General features: G+C 38.7%; 1 protein-coding gene across 4 annotated transcripts in view; it reads right to left on the reverse strand.

Annotated features, from left to right (window-relative positions):
* NCOA2 (nuclear receptor coactivator 2) overlaps positions 1-15,902 on the reverse strand; it is a 183,176-nt gene that overhangs the window by 114,421 nt on the left and 52,853 nt on the right. For all 4 annotated transcript variants that reach the window (XM_027894019.1, XM_027894020.1, XM_027894022.1 and 1 more), the window contains one exon: positions 1,605-1,849. The gene's annotated coding sequence lies outside the window, so the exon portion shown is untranslated. The remainder of the gene's footprint in view (positions 1-1,604; positions 1,850-15,902) is intronic.

A 15,902-nucleotide genomic window follows, 5' to 3' on the forward strand; every position in this document is an offset into this window, starting at 1 on the left:
CACTGCCCTGCAGGCCCACAACACCCCTGCTGTTCCAGTCCCGTGCTTTTCTCCAGCGGGCCCCGCAAATCGTGCAATCCTTTCGAAATGTGTGCTGTTGCGTCAGTCTAATTGCAACATCATTCTCAATGCTCTAGGTAAAGCAAATAATTTCATTTTTAACTTCTGCTCATAAAACACAGATTGTCCCCCCACCGCCCCTGCCGCCTTTTTTGTTTATTTTTAAAGATTTAAAGAAAGACTTGCACAAACTGCACAGCAGCAGTCATACAAAAATACCTTGTTTTCTTAGAAAGCAGCACTTACATTGCTCAACACCTAAAGCATTACTGCAGCCTTTCACAGAGCCATGCAGTAGATCCCCTGTGAGCAGGCTAGAAGGGGAATGTATATTCTTACTGTGTGTATTTAACATAATATTCAGCCATTATCAAAGCTTCATAGGTTTTTTTTCCCTCTCTCTCTCTCTTCCCTGCAATAGAAAGTAACAGCTTATCTGGCAAACACACTCACTAAGTTTCTAGTTTTGGTTAATTCATAAAATCTGATCCAATGTTAGATATTTTGCATTCAGTTTAGCTAAGTTAAAACAACATTTAGCAAACCATGCCTTGGCCAAAAAATTCTCTGTTATCTACCGATTGCAACAGCATTGTAGCTAGCTGTGGACATCACACTAGGAAAATACAAATCCTGAGCCTGAGGAAATGCAGATGAAATTCTGACCTCAAGCCACTCTGATAGTGGGCATTACAAACACAGTCTACTTAGTATCTGATACAATAACCAGGCACAAGAGGCATGTGCCTGCAACACATGATGAATTTAGATGTCATTCTGGTTTTATGTACATATATTATCTGAATTGACAGCATCAAAAAATGCTGTGCTTCATTCTTGCACCCCAAATATCCTACATCATACAAACTAGTCTCTAGAGGCAAACTAGTCTCTAGAGGCAGAAAGAAATAGCAGAAGTTGAGTTTCAGAAAGTTTAAACTTTGCCTTTGTTTGCTTTTGCGGCATGGAATATGTTGCAGTTATGTCATACTATTTCCACAGCACCTCTTCCATGTTCAAAAAAATTACAAAATTACCACTAATCTACACAATAATCTGTTTAACTCTTGGCATTTGGCATACGGTCCTATACCTTATTTAATGCACACTACTCAGTTGTAGGGGTTTTTTTTGGAAGACAGAACAAGTGATTTTTTGGTGAATTCAATGGTGCAGCTGGGTTCTTCATCAACATAATGGGTTAGTCTTACCATTACTCTGTTACTCCTAACTTAGAATAACTGTGTTATTCCTAGCTGCCTAACTAAAGCAGTGACGGCTTTAAGGTCAAAATGATTCTCCAATTCTGGAGACAACTTTGTCTCCAGTTTGGCATAACTCAGACCTAATTTTTTCTCAGCGCTTAGCATTACGTTGTGCTTTATATAGCACTTTCAAACCACAGCCCCCACCGCCTCACTCCCAGTTACCAGTGCTCAGCACTTTTTCAAGTAAGATCCAAAGATCTCAAGTTATCCGCAAGACAGCAAGACACATACTAAAGTTAGCAAAGACATGAGAAAAGCTTGTTTTCAGCAACTTACCTAGCATCACCTAGGAAGTCTGCAGCACAGCCAGGAAGAGAGTCCCGCTCTCCAGGGCAGCATGCAGCTGCGCAGACCACTGGAATGGCTCCTGCCTCCTGCAATCCCCTGCCTCGTCCACCACGTGCGTCCTGACTTCTGCTGGAAGTGAGGCAGGGGTACTACAGAGAACAGCCTTCTCCAACGCATCAACCAGATTCATTCCCAGAACAAGTCCATCCTGTGCACAGAATGAAGCAGGGGGCCTGCAGGGAAAAAAACACATCAGCACATGATTAAATACCATTAAATTGAGGGGCTTCCTCACAAAGGGCCAAATAAAAACTGGTTGCAAATGTGAAACAACTCTCTGCATGGAAACTAGCCAGAGGTGATGGTTAAAAACATTCTCAAGGAGCTTCTACTGAAATCAGAGTGTTAACTTAATATTCAAAGATCTCTGGACCTTCCAGAACAAACTCCTCTGCCTGTTTTCCTCAAGTCGTATCTCCTCTGGCCCACCTTGATTCAAGCCCTGGTCCTTCTTCATTCCTACCTTCAGCACCCTTGCCAAGTCTCTCCTTACCCTCACTCCCCAGGGCTTTTCATCTCTCCTGGCTCAGTCACTTCCAGACTTGGCTAGCAGTGCCACACTCTACCCCTTGACTCTCCCTATTTTCTTCATTCCCCAATATTAACTCTCACTCTCACCCCAGGACCCTCTCCCCTGTTCACAGGCTATGGTATTCTGGCACCATGACCTCACTAGGACCCCATGTATGTCAGTGTCCCACTGGGTTCACTTCTGACTCTCAGGTACTGAGGTACAAGGCATGGGTTTTGTCCACCAGACCAGACTGCCCCCCAACTTCCAGGCCACATAGCTCTTGCATGCGAGAAGTATCATGTCTTTAAAAAGTTACAGTTTGGTAAATCTGAGAATTTTGCAGTGCTGACAAAGGCAAAGCTGTGACTCATAATCTGCTCTTCTTCTCCAGTGCCTATCACCAGCGCTTCCCACACTGCCATCTAACTCCTAGTCTCTGTTTCAAAGGGAGGGACATGGAGCATTTACAAAAAAAAATTGTGTTCTGTTTTGGTTTTTTTTTTTCTTTTTAATCTACAGAGAGAAATAACTTTTTCCACACATTCTCACAGATAACTACACTATTGAGGGGTGGGGGGGGAAGGAAGTAAGCTAGAGGCAACTGTCTAGCCCCAAAAACCATTTTGTAAAGTTATTAAAAGACTCCAAGGAACATCCTATACTGGAGAACACCAGGCAGCCTTCCTTAGTGCAACTACTGGCATTCCCCTTTCAGCTCTTAATAGCTTAACTCATTCAGCTCGCTGAAATGAATCCTAACACCTGAGACCAGTGGTCAAATGGAGGAGGAGCAGCTGCAGATGGACAGTGCCAGAGTGAACCCCATGCCATCCAAGCCACCTTTGCCTTCACCACCAGTTTTGTTGCATGCCTACAAGCAGCGTCCAAATAGCACCATCAGTCAACAGCACACAGTCCAGCTAGCATTTCTTTGGATGCTGTTGTTTTCATCCTAGAGGTGACCAATGACTGCCTGAAAAGCTATAGCTCTCAAAAAATACTTCTAGGCCATGAAGACCTGAAGTAAAATGGGTGAAGGTCACACACAGCTAAGAGAGATAATTTAAGCAAATCCATCTTACTTTACATTTGCACTTAATTAGGAGCAGCCCTGTATCAATTGCAAAGAGGAAGGGTAACTGCATACAATACTACTGCTTGTGATCACCTGCTCCTACCTGGATGGGAAATAGCCTGGGAAACTTTTTCTTTCCTTTTCTCTAATGCAGCAGTTATTTATCTTAGTGTGAAAAACAAATGCAGCACACTGTCAAGTAATATATAGAAAAAGGAAAACCTCTCAAAACAGGCAACATATTATTTTAGAGCAAAGTCCAATTTACAGATTTTTATACTGAGTTCTTAATAGCAAACAGGACAACAATTTCTCAGTGGCTCTTGTAAATACTCTGCACAAATGTGGTCCAGAAGAGCAGACCAGGAAAAAATAAAAACATTCTCACATGCTTACACACAATGCAAATCATAATATGGACTAAATGCACTATGCCATTTATTTTTCAATAAGAAATAATAATTTCTAAGGAATGACTAACTATTCATGTGAGATCATATTTAGTCTAGAGACATCTGACCTATGGTAAAAAAAAGTATGGGACCCACATACACACTCCTCAAACGTTTGTGTTAATTCTTATGAAAATAAACTGTGAAGCTTCAACTTCACTGTGTAAAACAAAAGGAGCATTAAAAGCTCATTTCCGTCTTCAAAAATTACTAATAAATAATTTAATTACATCTTGAATTCAATTTAGTAATGAAACTGGTTATCAAGCATCTATATGTATTTTTTAAAGGCCAGAATAATTATCTGTTTGTAAGTTACAGTTAAGATGGAAAATATAATTAGGCTGAATGAAACTTCAGTACTTGAATCATGGAAACTACACAAAACTTCTTGCTTAAGAAAAAGAGAGCAGAATTTCATGCACTATTTCATTTGGCAGAGTATAACATTTGCTGTCGGCAAAGGACTTTTTTCAATGAAGAAAAAGAAAAGGAAAGTATTTCCATTCATATAGCATTGCCCAAGTGATTAGAAATATCAGGCACTGGTAACTGTCTCTCAACTGTAAGCAACTGCAACAGATTTTGCTCCTACAGGCTACCATATAGTGTTCCTAAAAACTCATCTGAAGTCCAGCAGACCTCCAAAAAAGCTATGTGGTTTTTTTTAACATAAGCTAACCTAATTATTTTGTCATCAAAATCAATATTTATAGGCTACAGCACTACATCAAGCAGGAAAGCTTTCATGTAAAACAAATCATAAAACACTGATAATGGAAATGCTTGTAAAGGCTCTAGGATTGCAAGCATTTATGTAAGATTTGTGAATATATAAACAGTTGGTCATATATGTCAAGAAAAAGGTGAGTCTTGATGCAGTGAATTAAACAACAAAAAGACTAATCTTCCTCCGGACGGCGTATCCTGCAAGGACCTAAGACAGCTGGCTGAAGTGTATCAAACATCCAATAACAAAGACTCATCCAAGACCATAAATTCATTGTAAGGTAAGATTCCCTTTTTGTTTTTAAGCAGTTTCAAGCATTTTTGAAATACAAATTATTCCCTGAAAACCTTCAACAGCTTTTTATTACTAATCACAAAAGCCATGCTACAATGCAAATAGAGTGTACTTACTATCATCAACAATACTGTCATCATTTGAAGAGGTATTCTTCTCTATATGGTAAAACTAAGTCTGTTATTAAGCCTGTTTAGGGAGGCTGTTCTTTAAATCATCATAATTTCCTAGAATACTAGAATTTTCAGTTATTAAAAATCCCCAAATTATTACTCCTTTCTAATTTCAAGAAATATCTTGAAAAATTCTATAATCCTATATAACTAAAAAATCCTATATACCAGCATCAATACAAAAACTACTTCATGCATTGATCAATATGTATAGTGTAGTTTACTCTTTTAATTCAATCTGTTCAAGTAACATCATACAATGGGCTTAGCATAAAACCTTATGGCTGTTATGCAAATAAACAGATTCCCACATTAAGGTTACTGCTCCACAATACATTGCACACAGATGCTCACAGCTTGCCCTCACACTGAAAAATAGGTTAAAATAGAAAAGCAAATTTGTATCTGTATTCCATTGATTTTACTGACTTTAGGCATATTATTTGGAAAAAAAAAAAAACGGGGGGGGGGAGTTAGCAATACTGACCAGCACCTACATCTTTCAACTGCTGTGGCACTGCATCCTTAATTTTGTGGCTCATTGTCATACAAAACAAAGCCCTTGTCTTGGAAACCCAGTAAAGCACTGTAAGTACCCACAAAACCAACCCTCTGTTAACCTCATCCCTAGCACCATCGTGGGTTAAAGGCAGTTCTGCTTAAGTTAAAAATATTTAAGTTCAAATGACTTTTCCATTCTTTACCAGTTATTGAGGGAAACACCAGGTCCAAAGTGAGTCAAAATGTCACAGCTTTGTGGAATCAACTCTCATCCCCCAATGACTTTTTCTTAGGATTTACAGCAATTTCCAGCACCTCAAGCACTGTTCCAACTGACCAAAGCTTGGTCATTTCATAAGCACTTCTTTTAGACCAGTATTTAAGCTCACCTCACTTCCTGAACTCTACAGGAAAATTTGTTTTTCTTAGTCTATGAATCGCAGTGCCAAAAGAGCTACAGAGCAAACAGTAAAGGGTATATAGTAGTATGAAATCCATGTGCTATCTACTAAAATAAATCTACTTACAGCCTGTTATGTTTTCAAAACAATACACTTGAGTCTCAGATTTGTGAAAAAATGGAAGTTATATACACTTACACGTGATTTAAATTTTTAAGTAAATCAGAGTTATAAAAGTAAAACTGAGCAACATCAGGGATACAAGAATACATTGCATAGAAAGCTAATAAAAAGTCCTTAGAATAAATGCAAATACACCTCTAGTATTCTCTGGCCATTGAACTGGCTCTTAGGACATATTTCAGAGTGAAGATGACTGCTGGCACACATTTAGCTTGGCAACGTACCAAAGCAAACCTTTTAAAGTTATCCCCCTCTTATTACTGTGGCTTGGAAAAGAAATACACTGTGACCATTTATTTTTGTGAGCAAAACCCCCTTTTTGCTACAGGGCTTTATGACTATTTTAAAACTATGCTTTAGTTTTCACTAAGGTCATATTCAGAAATCCAAAACTACATGATAAAATTCATACATTTGCTAAAGACACAAGAAAGTTCTACAGAGAGCAGAGAATTAAAAAAAATAGGAGTACTGAGAAATATTATTCCTCCTAAACATATAAAAATGCACATCATGCAGTTTCCTTAACAAAATAATTATAATTAAAAGCTATTATAACGTTTGTGCTTAATTTGTGAGATTATTTGAATGAAATATCCTTTTTTACACTACCTTGCTATTCCAGTAGTGTGCTTTGCTCCAGAAGTTGTAGACTCTGAGCCTAAAATCCATGATAAGTAGGAGCTCAGGACATTTTATAACAGATGCTGTATGAGGGAACACGAGTTTGGTGCCTCAGTGCATGACAGCTCTGATTTAATATGCTGATTTCTCCTCTACTCCCTGGGCTACATTTGTAAAACTCAATTTCCTTTTTGAGATCTCTTATTTGAACCCACAAATCCTTCCTCTCATGGAAATACCCCAAACACCACCATGTTACTCTGGACAGAAATGCTCAAAGCGTGCTGTCACACCAGAGTACTGAGCCAACCTAACAGCTAACTACTATCAAGTTCCTGTGCTCCTGTCTCTTCTGCTTGTATTCGTCTCATCCTGCTCAATCTATCCTGCCATACCAAACCTCCTCACTCGCTCTTTGATGCTTCTCCCCTTTGCATAGATAGATTAACACTTGCCAGTCTGCAGACTAGGAACTAGGCATGTTTGCTGGCAGGGGAGTGCATCTGTTTAAGCTAGACAAGCCCTCTGAACTGTGTAACTCTGTCTCTGCAGCCTGATGAGACTATTGCCATCTCCTGTCTCTTTCCTACTGAGGGTAAAGAATCTCTGAATTCCCCAACCAGCAGTTTCCAAGCTGTAATGCATGGTTGATAGCCACAATAAGTGCTCTACAGCTAATCCAGCAAAACTATATCATAGACCATCATTATAAATGCCTAAATTTCACAGATTTATAGCAGTAACCAGTGAGAAAATTTAGGAGTGGTAAAACATCCTCAGAACTTAAGGAAGGACCTAGTAGCAAAGCTTGCCTATCTCAGGTCCTTGTGCAAGAACTGAAGAAAGCCCAGTACAATCAACAGCCAGAGCACCCTCCATTCCTAATCTATGATACTTCTCTCATCTTCAGCCAGCGTGGCTGGCCAGTAGGCACTACATATTTAATACACTTCAAACTGGACTGTGCAGCGGTTATGAAAGTTTTGTTAAGTTTTTCAGCAAAGAAGGAAAAAAAAAAATCACCAGTAACTACAGTAGTTTAGTTCAAGTTGAGCTGCCTGGTTACTATTATTTTTCTTGCCAAGCATGCCTTTTTTTTTTCCCCCTTTAAGCCAACTCACTGTCAATTCACTATGAAACCCATATGAAGGAACAGCTTCTCTACCACATAATCTCCCCAAATGTGAAATGGTTTTAAAGCTTATATCCAGTGACGATTACAACACAGAACCAAAGAATTCTTATATATTAATTCCATGAATTTCTGAGTCAAAAAAGAACATATAGTATTTAAATATAAGTTTTAGATGAGATAATTCTACTCAATTTACTAAGCATACTACTATGCATATGTATTGATATAGATATACACAGATTATATATAAAAATATAAAATATACATAGCATATATATAATTTCAAAAAAAACTTCCCCAAAAAATGCTACTCAGTTCTTCTAAAAATCAAATCAGTTCCAATTTTATGACTAAATTCGGTGACTCATTTTTTTCTTTGGTTCCAGAATTTTTCTGCAGATACCCCCAGAAATGAGAAAACTGCTTTGATTCCTACTGAATACATTGCATCTCTCAAAAGAGAGAAAAATTTTTCATTGTTTTAGGTGCTCATTAAGTGCAAGTGGAATCACATGGAAAAGCTGCCGTATCTACGGCTCAGGGTAACTTTAGCAGCTTTTACCAAGTTGAAGCAATGTTCTGATGCAAGGTAGGGTGCAAAGAAGTTGTGACAACATATAAATTAAAGGAGGTAAAGAGAGCTTTACACTTTGCTATGATCATCAATCATGGTCGTTGCACCTATTCAGATCAGTCTGAACACCCCCATGCCACCTTTCTGTCCTCCTTTCTTTCACAGACTATTGACCCACCTCATCCACTCCTTGAGTCACATGCGCACTACTCCCTTCAGCCCCTTTTTGGGAAGCTAAGGGTCATTAATATGATTGCTACCTGACTGGTTTATAACCAGGCAGGCCAGTTTTACTGCTGTCTTAATGACTGCAAATGAGACAACTGCATTTTCCAGTTTTCTGAGGAGCCACTCCAGCAGGTAATGTGTGGAAACACTGGTACACAAACCTGTCCACGGCTCTGCAGACTCCCAGCTCTTGCACCACACTGGTGCCGTACCCTTGGCATGGCTGGTACCACTGCACATAGGCAGGGCATCTGTGCATGCAAACCAGCCATCTTTAGATGTAATTTATCTTTGTTTCTTTAAAAAGTGGCCAGCTGGCATGCCTAACTCTGTTTCTCCTCTTGCACCTCAGCTGGACAGTCAGCATCGCACTTCTATTAACAGCCTGCAAAAGGTTTTGTAAACCATCCTTCAGTAGCACCAGGGCTTCCTGCCTCACATTTCTTCCACCTCCCCCTTTCACCCCACTCCCTATACACCCCAAATCCTCATTCCCATCTATCTTCCTCCTGTTCATGAGGTAGGTCTTTCCGAGTGCCAACTTTCTGAGCTGCACCAGGAGGATGGGCAGAGAGGGAGCTGGGGATATTATGCTGAAGGTGTTAACGGTCACCATCAAATGGTTCTTTGATCTCCAGGCAATTACAGAGCTGGGCCTGCTAACCAGATGCAAGGGGCTCCCTCTTTCCCCCATTTCTTCCTTCTGCATCCCAGACAGACAAAAATGGCATCAACTTGAGTGCAAGGCCCTATAAACCAATTTAAAGTTTATTTTGAATTTAAAAAGAAGAAAAGAACTATTTTGCTATAATAGCAGATGTCAGAAAGTGTTTGCAAACCAACAGTATAACTCTGAAGGAGAGTCTTGTAACAACTCCCGTTTGCTTAAGAGCTGGCTGAAAATATGCAATTTGAGTGCTGAAGTTTAACAACAGTTGAAGTTCTCATAAGTTCTTATCACAATCATATATAAAAAAAGAGAAATTTTAAAAGCTTCAAACACTAGATGAAAAGCATATGAGATTGGTTTAGTGCTTTCTACTAATTAGTACTGCTTTTATTATACAGGGCAAAGAAATGACAATTTTTTTCCTAAACTGGCAGTGAACAGCCAATTCAGTAAGCTGCGTTTTTGTTTTCTGCGACAGGGCAGTGGAAAAATCTCTTTCATTTATTAGGTCTGCAGAGACCAAAACTGGCTGGGTGTCAAACCTGCTTTGTAAAATCCCAGATCCATTCAGCCATGTGTAGATTCCGTAATTCTTTATGACCTGTTATCAGTATCAACTTCACAAAAGATGAAACTTTGGTGTCTTCAACGAGCGTTACTGCAACCCTTTATAAAGGGCAGCAAAAACCTGAACTGACAGTTCAACACAGAAAGGAAAAAAAAAACCTAATGGCAGCACCAAATTAAATTATTAGATTTTTTTTTTCTAGATAGGTTTTGCATAAAGATACAACATTAGGTTTCCTACAATGGAGAATAAGCTGTGTAACTATGTAAATTTTTAAAACTCCCATTGTTCCACGCCCCACTGCATACACCTATGTTTAAGTGCCAGTTTCATCACCTCACTAGTGATTGCATAGTAGCCCGAGTTTGTCATGAGGCTGGCCTTGAGTTGAAAGGCCTGATGGCAACCTGAGATAGTAAAACAAACTTTTTTTAGAAGGATGGGGCTTTCAAGACAGATGAAAACCAGCACGGTGGAGTGACTGACTTGCTTTTAGCTACAAAAAGGATAAACTCCTAGATGGCTTTGATGAACGGAATAAAATATTAAAAAGTCACTTCTAATATCGAATCAGGTGCACACTATATCCAGGGAAAAATTTAAACACACCCCAACATCACATTCTTACAGTTTTCATAGCAGAAGTTTATGAATAGCAGCACTCACAACACTTCTTCATCTCAGACTTTGAATCTGAAATAACTAATTAATCATTTTATTCAACTGAAATATTCTTGGCTATGCTAAGATTCCTCTGTATCTGCCTATACTGACACCATTTGCTTGAATCGCCCCTTTTTTTTTTTAGCAATGCCTTCTATTGCATTCTTTGAAGTAAAAAGAACTGCAAACTAACTCACAAATGTTTCCCACATTATTAAGTACTGTAAATAATAATTTTACCATTAAACCGAGGAATTCTTGTGAAACATTCCATACGTTTCACATATGCTAGAAGCCTAGTGTCCTCATTCTGCACTCAGTTTGCAATCTTGCATCTGACACATATGTAAACATTAGCAGTCTTAACAACACCTGTCCATGCAAGCTACATGTATTTATCAGTACAGATAAACACACACACATGCACATGATTTTCGTCCGAGTTTAATAAAATCTGCAGGGTCTTTAGGTCGTTGAAAAGTATGTGTGATTTTTATCACCACCACATAAACAGCCTTCTTTAATACTCCTCTCTTCACTAGGCAGTCTGCAGATCACAGAAGCACAGAGATTCTGAACTTAGTTTCAATTTCACAAGAGCACAGGGAATGTTACACAGCATCGTTTCTCATACAGAGAGGAAGGGAATCTGTGCTCTTCACACACAGGTTTGCTACAATTCAAGCTTCATCCATAATTTGCTGATAGTTTGAGGGTAAGGAGTAAAAATTTTAGAAGTAAACAAACACAGCATTCATGAATGCTACGTAGAAACAATTTAGCACTGTTTTAGGAGTACGATGTTTAAATACAGCTTATTCAACATTTCGGAAATCTGCTGCAAAACATTAAAACTCTGTCCTAATCTTTGTCCCTCGCTCAAAGCAAAACAGCTTTGTGTTGCCTCTAAAAATAGGGAGGGAATAGGGGGGGATGGGAAGGGGAGAGAATAAGAGGATAAGTGGGAGTGATAACTGATACGCCACCCTGGCAGTAATTTTAAAAAGACCTAGTATTCTTAAAACTATGGCTTTCCTAACAAAGTCAGGCACATTCTCAATTATCAAATAAAAAAGGTCATCCTGTACTTTTTATTTTGTACATGCACATGCAAAGGAAAAAAGGAAAAGTTCTATTTCATCTGTTACCAAAACCATCATTCTGCAGTCAACACTTTTAATGAAATACAGGCCAAAGGATTAGTCAGAACAGATCCACGGAAAAACAAAGGAAATCTGTATACAAATACAGGCCTACCACATAACTAAACCCAAGAGTGAATCCTGCTCAAGTACCTCCAAGTAATGTCCTACAAGGCTCCCTGCAATGGCTTCCATCACCCCAGCAATTAGCAGCAACTGTAGCAGCCACTGCCCTGAAGTTGAGAAATGATACTTATATCATCATTAAAGCACTGGGTCAAGTATTCTAAGCATCAAATGTGTCAGCAACACAGTCCCTGTTACAAGTCTTCAGAAAATTCTTTTTTTTAGGGAATGGGCAGACAAGGGCCCGGCAGGGAATACTATAGGGGAAGCTATTGGGCCATAGGGAAGGTTGATGCAGAGCTATTGACCAGCTAGGAAGATAAGTTAATAGAAAGCTACAGTGTAACAAACAAGCAAAGAAAATCAACTGATTGTGCCTAACACAGAAAAACACTGTTGTGATGAGCCAGAGGCTGGCTGATGGATGGGCATGAACATGGAACATCCCCAACACAGAGCTGCAGCACTGGCCCTGGAGAGGCAGAAGCAGCAACTCAACACTTTCCATGGCTTAACATTAGGTCAGTCTCAGCTGGGGCTTTGTGTGAGTAAACATGACTCCAGGAGGTTTTTTTCAGAGGGTTATTTTTAAATACCTGACCATATGAGCTTCCTTGGAATAGGAAAAAAGGAGAGGCAAAACTAAACAGTCATTACATATATGTTTAAATATAACATTTAAAAAAAACCCACAAAATACTTAAACTTACTAGAAATGTTCACTTTCATTTTAATTTTAAAGTTGGCAACAGACCTGGAACAAAAAAAGGTTATATTCTGACTGAGATGCAGCAGTGTGGAATTTCTAAAACCAGTATTTAAAACATATTATAAGAGGGGGAAAAAAAAAACTTGCTCAGAATCTCTTATTTAGAAAAGCAGCAATTTGGGTTTGAGTCCTTGCTCAGAGACAGTCACTAAGAGCTAGAAGAGCTCAAATGGAAAAGGCAATACTAATAAGTGCACAACAGGAGTTTGTGGCTGTACAGAGTTCGGTTAACAACAGCAACATCAACAAATAAGGTCAGGAGATTTGACCTACAGTTTTCTCAAAATTACTTTCCCTGCAAGAAGCATTTGCACTAATGCCAAAAAGGCACTTATAAGTCTTTATCTACTGCTGTTTTAAAATATAGACATAAACACATCTAGGTCTATGTAAATCACCTCATAAGATGCAGTGGGATGCTCAGAGGACATGGTTATAAGCATCAAGCATTATCAAGAGAAAAGGCTGAGACCCAGAAAGAAAACAATTTCATCTCATGGCATATTTTGGGAATACTGGTACTAATTGACTGCTGGAAATCTAATACCAGCAGTACCCGTTAATATATTTAGAATCAAATTCCATAACACTACCTAAAATTACAAAGCCAGTACCTGCTTGAAAACGTGCTTTCAGTACACAGAGAGAAGTATCTCTCATCTTTCCTTAGTTTTTTAAGTTTGGACTTTTGTATCACTACAAGAAACTGAATTTTTGACTTCAAAGAAAGTACACTCACCCCACATCTCAAGACTGGAAAACAGAGAGATGCCAACCCTTTTTTCAAATAATACACCCCAAAAGAAACCCCTTAAACCAACTTGCTCTTTGCCTAACCCTACCAAGAGAAGAAAAATACCAGAAAGACCCAGCCCTGAGTGATACTGGTTAATACTTACAGGTTTACTCATTCTAATATTTGGATATTCAACACATTTTAATTCACTATGTGTACATCTGGATTTCTCAAATGACAAAGCTTCTCTTCACACGGCAGAGCACTAAAAAAATTCTGTACTATCTGTTCCAGACTGGTTTCCCTTCTGCTACATACACACCATATACTTGAGATGATCTGATAACCTACTTCTGGTTTTGCACAGTTATTGCAGCTAATGAAGTTGTTGGTTGTTTATTGGAGAGGGAAAGAAGAGCAACATCGGCTTTTAACCAAACTCTGTGATGCTGTACAAATCTTTCCCACAGTGACCGTTTTTTAATGTTTGTTTCAGTTCCAAAGCAGCAACTTTTTTATGAACTTCTAGGGTTTCTCTCAAAGTACACAACTTTGAAAAAAAAAGAGAAGAAGAAGAAAGGAGGAAAGGAAAAACAACTCCCCCCCAAACCAGCATGAACACTCAAACCACATGTACCATGTGTGCACTAACCATCCACAGAGACAGAATAAACCCCGCTATTTCATACACATTTGAGTATCAACAAATTGTGCACTTACTTGTATTTGCAATACCCCTACAGGTCCTAATAACATCTAAGAATCCTTCATTCTAACCAGCATTTAGGTTAATGGCTGGACTCGATCCTCTTTGAGGTCTTTCCCAACATAAAAGACCCTATGATCTCTGGGTTGCCTCACCCCAAAGAACTGATGAAAGGCTGAAGGCAATGAACAGAGACTGACAGGAAAATGAAACAAAACATGTAATATTTACAAGGGAAGATTAGGAGTTCCAACCATAAATTACCTTTCTTAATACTTGTTTTATTCCTTGGTATTCATAAACAGTTACAAGATAATAATGTGGCATGAGTGTGACTGAGTATCTGCAGGAGACTAAAGCCATTAAAACCACCTGCAGACAGCAAGCGATCCTTGGGCTACTTCTTTCTGCTATTACCTTTGCATCTTGAAGAGACACTGCTGCCTTCCCATCCATATAAGACTCGTCAGTGTTCAACAGAGCTAAGTTATAAGAGCAAAAGAGGAAAAAGCAAAAAACTCCCTCACAAAATCACTTTGCACCATCAAAACCAGGTTTCACATGACAATAAGGGTTATGATTTCACTCACTTTGTTTCATGTAAGTGTACCCCAAAACAACCCAAACAACTACAGCGCAGGAATAGAAAAATCAAGCTCTTGAGTTAGGACCTAACTGCGCTTGCCTGAGCAAACTGGTCTCCTCACATGTATGAATTATAATGCATCTAACCACACACATTCCAATTGTGCTTCCCTCTGTACTTCACCATAATATTCACTATATTCAATGTTTTGTCTTACTTCCATTGCCCATTGTACAACTGCCCACACCATTTGGTGCAGTATTCAGAAGTGTTCATTATTTTCAGGGATTATTTTCACAAGAGACCTTTCTATGAAGTTCAAAAGTTAGTTGACCTGCTTCTCTTACAGTATCATTTGTGTTCAGGATCAGCATTATGCATCATGCTTTCAACATGAGCAACAGGCAGTATATAAGCGTAGGTGATTATTATGGAAACTTAGGCCCTTATTTTCCACAGTACTTAGGAAACAAATTTATTTAAATATTCAAACCACGTAATCTCCTGACTCAAAGTACAGGTTCTCCTTGAGAAGACTGAGCACTCAGCATTTTTGCAAAGCAGACCAAAGCTGAGCATGTGCAACCAAGACGCATACTTGGTGCTGACCTCCTAAAAAGTTGAACAACATCCGAGCATCACATGGGAAGCTGGTGGCAGAGTGCAGTGCAGAATTCAGTTCTTTACAGCTTCCTCAGTCTGGAGACTATTTTCTGACTGCAATCCTTGTCTAACTCAGCTTTAACAAACACCTACCACAAAAACTTGGTGAAGACAAAAGCAACTGAAAATCAGATTTCATATTTATACTGAGATTGCTCAGCATACATTGCACTAACAGTTTGGCTTTAAATATTACCTTCTCCAACTTTTTGCCCCTTTTATGTGGGGCTGTCAGCTTTACAGGTCACCATTTTTTATGCATTAAGTTTTATTTCTACATATATGTGTATGTTTCTACCTATTTATGTATTTTATTTATAAATGGTTCCTATATCTAAATATATCTATAAAAGACCACAGCCAAAATCTTATTGAAATATTAATCAGATTTTGGGATGGGGGATAAGGGAGCCAATTTTATAACTCAAGCAAATGAAGGGTGAAAGAATGAAGTATCCATTTGGGGGGGAAAAGGGACATTTGATGAAAAATTTCTCAACTAAATGCGAAACAAATTAAAAATACACTAAGGCAACTCTATTTTTTTGGCATCATATTTGTTGCTGAACTCTTCATTCACGATCAAGCACAAGTTTAAAGAAAAATGTAATGTGCAAAATACACAGCCTCAATTCAAGATGTCTGTGAAGTAAAAATAATAAACTAATTCAAGTTTCACGAAAAGCCAGATGTTTACCATCCTGTTTACTCAG

This window comes from Empidonax traillii, unplaced genomic scaffold, assembly GCF_003031625.1.
Source record: "Empidonax traillii isolate 1590-97213 ecotype Southwest subspecies unplaced genomic scaffold, ASM303162v1 scaffold414:size517879, whole genome shotgun sequence".
Classification (NCBI taxonomy): domain Eukaryota; kingdom Metazoa; phylum Chordata; class Aves; order Passeriformes; family Tyrannidae; genus Empidonax; species Empidonax traillii.